This window comes from Pteropus medius, unplaced genomic scaffold, assembly GCF_902729225.1.
Source record: "Pteropus medius unplaced genomic scaffold, Ma_sr-lr_union100, whole genome shotgun sequence".
In the NCBI taxonomy this organism is placed as follows: Eukaryota; Metazoa; Chordata; class Mammalia; order Chiroptera; family Pteropodidae; genus Pteropus; species Pteropus medius.
This window is the reverse complement of record NW_024354769.1, coordinates 1-6,669: the sequence shown is the minus strand read 5'-3', so window position 1 is coordinate 6,669 and position 6,669 is coordinate 1. Positions and strand designations below refer to the sequence as shown.

At 33.5% G+C, this 6,669-nt stretch overlaps 1 non-coding gene across 1 annotated transcript; it reads right to left on the bottom strand.

Moving 5' to 3' along the window:
* Positions 1 to 20: 20 nt before the first annotated feature.
* LOC120596764 (5S ribosomal RNA) lies at positions 21 to 139 on the bottom strand. The gene has a single exon (XR_005651228.1). It is a non-coding gene; the product is annotated as a 5S ribosomal RNA (ribosomal RNA).
* Between the last annotated feature and the right edge of the window lie 6,530 nt (positions 140 to 6,669).

Sequence of the window (6,669 nt, the reverse complement as noted above, 5' to 3'; positions counted from 1 at the left end):
ATTTTTTTTTTTTTTTTTTACACCTACAGCACCCGGTCTTCCCAGGTGGTCTCCCATCCAAGTACTAACCAGGACCGACCCTGCTTAGCTTCCAAGATCAGATGAGATCGGGCATGTTCAGGGTGGCATGGCTATAGACAGATTTTTAAAGTTTTATCAATAAGTATCTGAAAAGTAAGCTTTTGAGGAGGTGGGATAGGGAAATGATATGACAAAGGCTTAGGAAACCAAGATTTTATTTTCAGTTCATCAATATTGTCTATAAATGCGAACTGATTATGAAAAAGAAAGGAACCCAGTGAAGTAAGCCCTTCATTCAGGGCCATTTCTTTCTAGAGACTTCTGCCTATTTTAGGAAAGAAGATGAGATGTTGACCAGAGATTTTGTAAGCCTTGAAGACTAGAGGAAACTTTCTATGGTTAAATACCCCATATTTTAGGTTATGACCCCAAAGGGCTGAGCCCTAGGAGTAAGGATAAACCAGAAATAGTTCAACCTTTGCAGGGAGTGAAGCACAGCTTCATATCATATTAATTTCTATAATTAGAATGAGATGATCTGGGATTGCTAATGTTCCTAGACTCTTGCCAAAAGAAAACAGACAATTAATAAGGCCTGGGATAACACTGTCATATGCCTCAAATTTAATTTTATAGTGTTTCGTTATTCATCGTTTAGCAAAATCAAGAGTAACCAGATAATGTAATTAAAAACCAAGAGAAATAAGAGAAAAAAATATTTAGAGCTTCAGAAGATCCAGATGATGAAGGATTTATATACAGACTATAAGCCATTATTGATGTCCAAAAAGGAAAAAAAAAAAAACCCTTAAGAATTTTGACAAAGAAATAGAAACTATAAAATAAAAGCAAACATAAATTCTGCACATGGAAAATACAATAATTGACATTAAAAACTCAATGGATAAGTCTAACATTATACATAAATAAGGATAGAATTAATGAACTAGAAGCAAAATTGGAATAAAAACCATCAACATGAAATACAGAGAGATAAAAGTAGAGAAAATAAAGAAGAGATACGGGAGATACAGTGAGGAAGTCTAACTACTTGTCATTGAAGTCCTCAAAGGAAAACAGAAAGTGACTGGGACAGAAAGAAGGAATCCCAAAGTTGCTGAGAAGGTCTCTAGCTTTAACGGTATCTTCTGCAGCAATCAATGCTAAAGGAAAATAAAATGACAGAATTCTCCATCATAACCCAAGAATTTTATAACTAATTTATTGACATATACATAAATTCAGAAGCAAACTATGGAAGTTATTCTCCTTCATAAACTATTAACTAAAAGAAATGAGTACTGAAGTACATTATAATTACATTAATGTTTTACTTTTTAGTGATAAAAATGCTTTTAATGTATTTTATATTTTTTGCTTTAGTGTTTGTAAATAAGATGCTTATTAGCCTACAAACATCCAAAGCAGAAAATATCCTACAATTGCTTTAGGTAAGCTTTTAAATATAACGAGTTTCAAGGAACAAGACATACCAAATAGTTGATATGCTCCTCAAATATTCCTATCAAACTAAAGACGACAAACAGGTAGCTAAACTCGGGTATTTTTGTCCAGTGACTTTGCACTGAATAATCAATTAGGAATGAAGTCAGTCTCTGGAGGAATGTTTAGTCGTAAAATATATTCAAATTTTACAAAGATTCTCTCACAAAATCTACTGACAAAAGTTTTGCAATTCCCAAGCATTATAGACAGATGTCTCGTGTGGAAGCCAATTAACCTAAGGCTCACTTAGATTCTACTTCATATCACATAAGATAAGATTGATTGGACTGCTGCTAGCAGGTTGGGCTTTTGAAGTTGAGGGAAATTTGATCATAAAATGCTGAACTCATTTAACAATGAATGTCTCCAGCATACTGCTTGATGCCAAAGTTACCTGAAAGAATTTGTTTACTTCTAAAAGGTGGGTCCATTAATACCCACTCACCAGTTAAATGAGGTCAATATTGGTAAAATTTTTCTAATATTGTCTTAGTAATATTCATTCCCAAACTAACTGAAAAGAAGGAAATTTGATTTCATACACAGTGTTTCTAGATAATTATGCTTTATTTTAACAGGCTTGATGAATTATGCTCAAGAAAATAACACACAAATAAAATTTCTTCACAATTCCAACACATTGTAAAAGGCCACAGAATTCCACACTACTGGGTCTACCTGACGACCATAACAACGGGTCCTTTTATATCATGTAGTAATGCCATTGTTGTATAGAGAATGAAATTTAATGTTGAAATAATTATAGAGGCAACTCCATAATAACTGTGATTTAGAAAATTATTCTTTTTGGGAAGTTGAAATATTTCTTGAAGGCTTGTCAGAGATCAAAGGGGAAAGAAAGTAGAATTCTGAACAGAGAAAAAAATAAGTATAAAACCTAGCCAGAGAGCATAGTTCATGTCAGGACCAGCAGAGAAAATGTCAACTAGAACTCAAAACAAGTTCATAAGTCAGAACAAACATCATGCTAAGAAAAGCAAGCATCCCATTTCAGATTCTTTTCACACATAAGCAAGAAACTATTAGATGAACAAGGATACTGGGCAATCTGTCTCCCTTATGAACAGAGAATTGACTGATAGTCTTGGCCTTTGGACTATGCCAATGTGGGTCAATAGGTCGTTCTGCTCCCATCGATCAAGGAACCATAATCTAAACATTGGCAGGACAATGTTTTCAATGTTAGTTCTGTGATTTTAGGTGTAGCAGAATCTTTCCTAATGGAAAGTCTTTTAATTGACAAAAGTAATCTAGTCAACTTAAAAAATAGACAAAGCATGCATGCAATCAGAAACACTATTTGTTGGATTTCACTAAATAAACTAACTCACTGCAGCGAGTACTTACTGTATATTCCCTGAACAAAGGCTGGGAGAATAAAGAATCTACTCATATTTCAGGTAATCACAACATAAGGACATTAGAGAACAGCAAATTCTACCTCTCACCTATGGAAGGAATCTCTCTTACAGCTTTCATGGTTAATGGGCATCCACGTTCAACTCAAGCACTATCAGGGAAGATAACTGGCAAATTATTAAGATTGCCAATTCTACATTTTTTTCTTTTTTGTTTTTTAATTTGGATAAGTAATACATTCATGGGAATAAAATTTTTTAATTATAAAGGTACCTGTAAAAAGCCCCCCTCCAACCTATCTGCCCAGCTCTACAAGCACATGACCAGCATCTCGGTACCTTGCCCTGCAACAAAGAATTATCGTTATAAATTTCCTATCTATTCTTCCAAGGACTTTGTGCATATAAAAGTGAATGCATTCTTACAATCCTGTATTCAATTTCTAGCACGTCTGTAGCTTTTCTCCACTTCCACATTTTTGCACTGTTCACACTTATGTGCAATTTTATTACTTATCTGCACACAGATGTAGAAAGCTAGATATAAAATAAATGTTAAAGCTTGATTTTTATAAACATTTTTTAAAAGTAAATGCAAATATATTTTTTCAGTTCCACTTTTAAAGAGTTCCACCTATCAGGAAATACTTATTTTCTATGATTTTAATTGATTTCCTTTTATTGAAAAAGTTATAGCAATCATATTTAAAGACATTAAATTAAATGGATTAAATCTGAACATATATGAGTGTTTGCACACTATACTAAATGCTTTATAGATATTATGTCACATCATCCTTACGAAAATCCTGTAATGTTGGCGGTATTATCATTTTATAAAATTAATAAACCCTTGACATAGAAAAATCAGCAACTGCAATACAGGTTAGCAAAACAATCCTCTGATCTCTCTTCTTCTCCATCTCCCCTAATGCGGAAATCTATACTCATGTCTTCTTATTCCTAAATCTTGCCATGATCACCTCTAAGGGGACCACCAATCCAATATCCAAACTCATAGTTCCTTAACCTCCAGCAGACATAGCATAGACTCTGGAGCCAAGCAAATCTGGATTCAAAGTCAAGTTTCATCACTCACTAGCTATGTGAACCTGGATTCTCTTTTTGCCTCTCTGAAAGTAAGAAACTGGGAGTGGGATGAGGTGAGTGTAAAAGAGCAAAAAATGGAAGAAACATTATAGATTTTTCAACCAAAAACATGATTTTCAACCATAAGAGGGCCCTCAACTTTTTTCAATTTGTCCTTTTTTTAATATTCATGGTAAATAATCCAAACCATTGTCATTTTCTTTCTGTTCCTTACTTCATGTCTATCACCTTCATTATCAGTGTATTAACAACAAATAAAATCACATAGCCAAGTTTGACATAACAAGAAATATATATTTGGTCTGACACAGAGCTCCTAAATCCATTAAAATTTCCTGGGTGATAAAATGGTAATAGTTATTCTTTTAGAGTAGGTCTGTTAATGACAAATTCTTTTAGTTTTCCTTCATCTAAGAATAACTCGATTTCCCCTTTGTTTCTTTTGTTCTGATGAGAAAACTCCTAGTGGGCTCTTGAAGAGTTTCAGGACAGGGGCTGGTCACCAGAAAGACCAAGTCATGATTAGAAGCTTGGAAATTTCAGCCCCAAACCCTGTCCTCAGGGAAGGGGAGATCTGGAGATTGAGTTGATAACTGATAACTTATCATTCATGAAAACTCCTAAACTGCAGGGTTTAGAGAGCTTCTAGGTTGGTGAAAACCCAAATGCTGACAGGGTAATGCACCCTAACTTCATGAGGACAGACATACTTGTGAACGGGACCCTTCTAGGCCTCACCCTATGTGCGTCTTGGTCTAGCTATTGATTTGTACAGAGTAAACTGGTTAATGTAAGTAAATTTTTCCCTGGGTTTTATGAACCATTTCAGCAACTTATCAAATCTGGGGGAGGGTTGTGGGAAAAACCAACTTTGTAGCCAAGTTAGACAGAAATGTGGATACCCTGAGGTCCCATTATCTGTGACTGCTGTCTGAAGTGAGGGCAGTCTTGTGGGACTGAGTCCTAAAGCTTGTGGAGTCTGACACTAATTCTAACTAGTTAATGTCAGAATTAAATTAAATTTAAATTTAATTAATTTAGATTAAATTATAGGGCACTCAGTTGGTGTCTGAAAAGTTGAAAAATTCCTTGGTATGAGGGGAAAAAAACCCACACATTTGGTGTGAGAAGTGTTCTTTGCATAGAGAAAATTTTCATTTAGCAAATTAAAAGCAAAATGATAGAAAAAGAATGCGGCAAAAACTATAACCAAAAAAGAGGGGTGCTTATATGAATACAAGACAAAATAGACTTCAGAAGAAAGAAAGTTACCACAAAGAAGGTTACTATATAATGATAAAAGGGTCAATTCACCAAAAAGACATAGCAATACTAAAGTGTATACACCAAACAACAGAGTTGAAAAATATGTGGGGGGAAAAACCTGATAGAACCAAAAGGAGAAATCCACAATTTTAGTTGTTATTTGGAACATCATTCTCCCAATAATTGATAGAACTAGAAAAAAAAATCAACAAGGATATAGAACTCAACAATATTATTAACAATAGAATCTAATAAATTTTATAAAACATTCCATCCTATAACGGCAGAATACACATTCTGTTCAAAGGACCACAAAACATATACCAAAAAAATAGACCATATCCTGAATGATAAAAGAAACTCCAACAAATTTAAGAAAATTGAATCATGCAAAGTGTATTCTCCAACCACAAATAAAAGAATTAGAAATTAGTAAGAGAAACATAACAAGAAAATACTGAAACCTGGAAACTAAACAATACAATAATCCAAAGGTGAAAGAGAAAGTCTCAAAGTAAATTTTAAAAATACATTATACTGAATGAAAAGAAAAATAAAACATATCAAAATTTGTGAGATACAGCTAAAGCAATGCTGAGTGGGCATTTTAAAGTATGAAATGAATACATTAGAAAATAAAAAATAGTTTCATATCAATATTTAAGCTCCCACTTCAAGAACCTAGAAAAAGAAGAGCAAACTGAACCCAAAGCAAGAAGGAAGTAAATAATAGAAATAAGAGCAGAAATCATTGAAATTAAAAACAGAAAACAACAGCAATACTGACAAAGCAAAAAGAAAAAAGACACAAATTACAATATCAGAAATGAAGCAGAGACTATCACTGCATGCATATCCAATGAGTAAACAGGCAAAAGACATGAAGAGATTTTACCAAAGGCATTATACAGATGGCAAATAAACACATGGAAAGGTGTTTGATAACATTAGCCATTAGAGAAATACAAATTAAAACCACAATGACACGTGACTACGCATTTATCAGAATGACTAAAATAAAAAACTACGACAACCCCAAAGGCTGGCAAGGACACAGAGAAACTGAATCACTCACACTTTGCTACTGGGAATGTAAAATGATATAACTAGTTAGAAAACATTTTACCAGTTTCTTCAAAAATTAAATGCAATTATCATATCATCAGAGAGCAATAGCACTGGTAGAGGGTTATCCAAGAGAAATGAAGACTTCTGTACACATAAAACTTGTGCATGAATGTTTATAGCAGTTTTACTCATAATAACTAAAAATTGGAAATAACACATGGCACTTTGTCTACTGGAATTATACACTTGGAGCATTTTAGTTATTGGCTTCCATGTTCTTCCAACTAAAAAATGATATGTTTGAGGTCAAAGGTCTTAT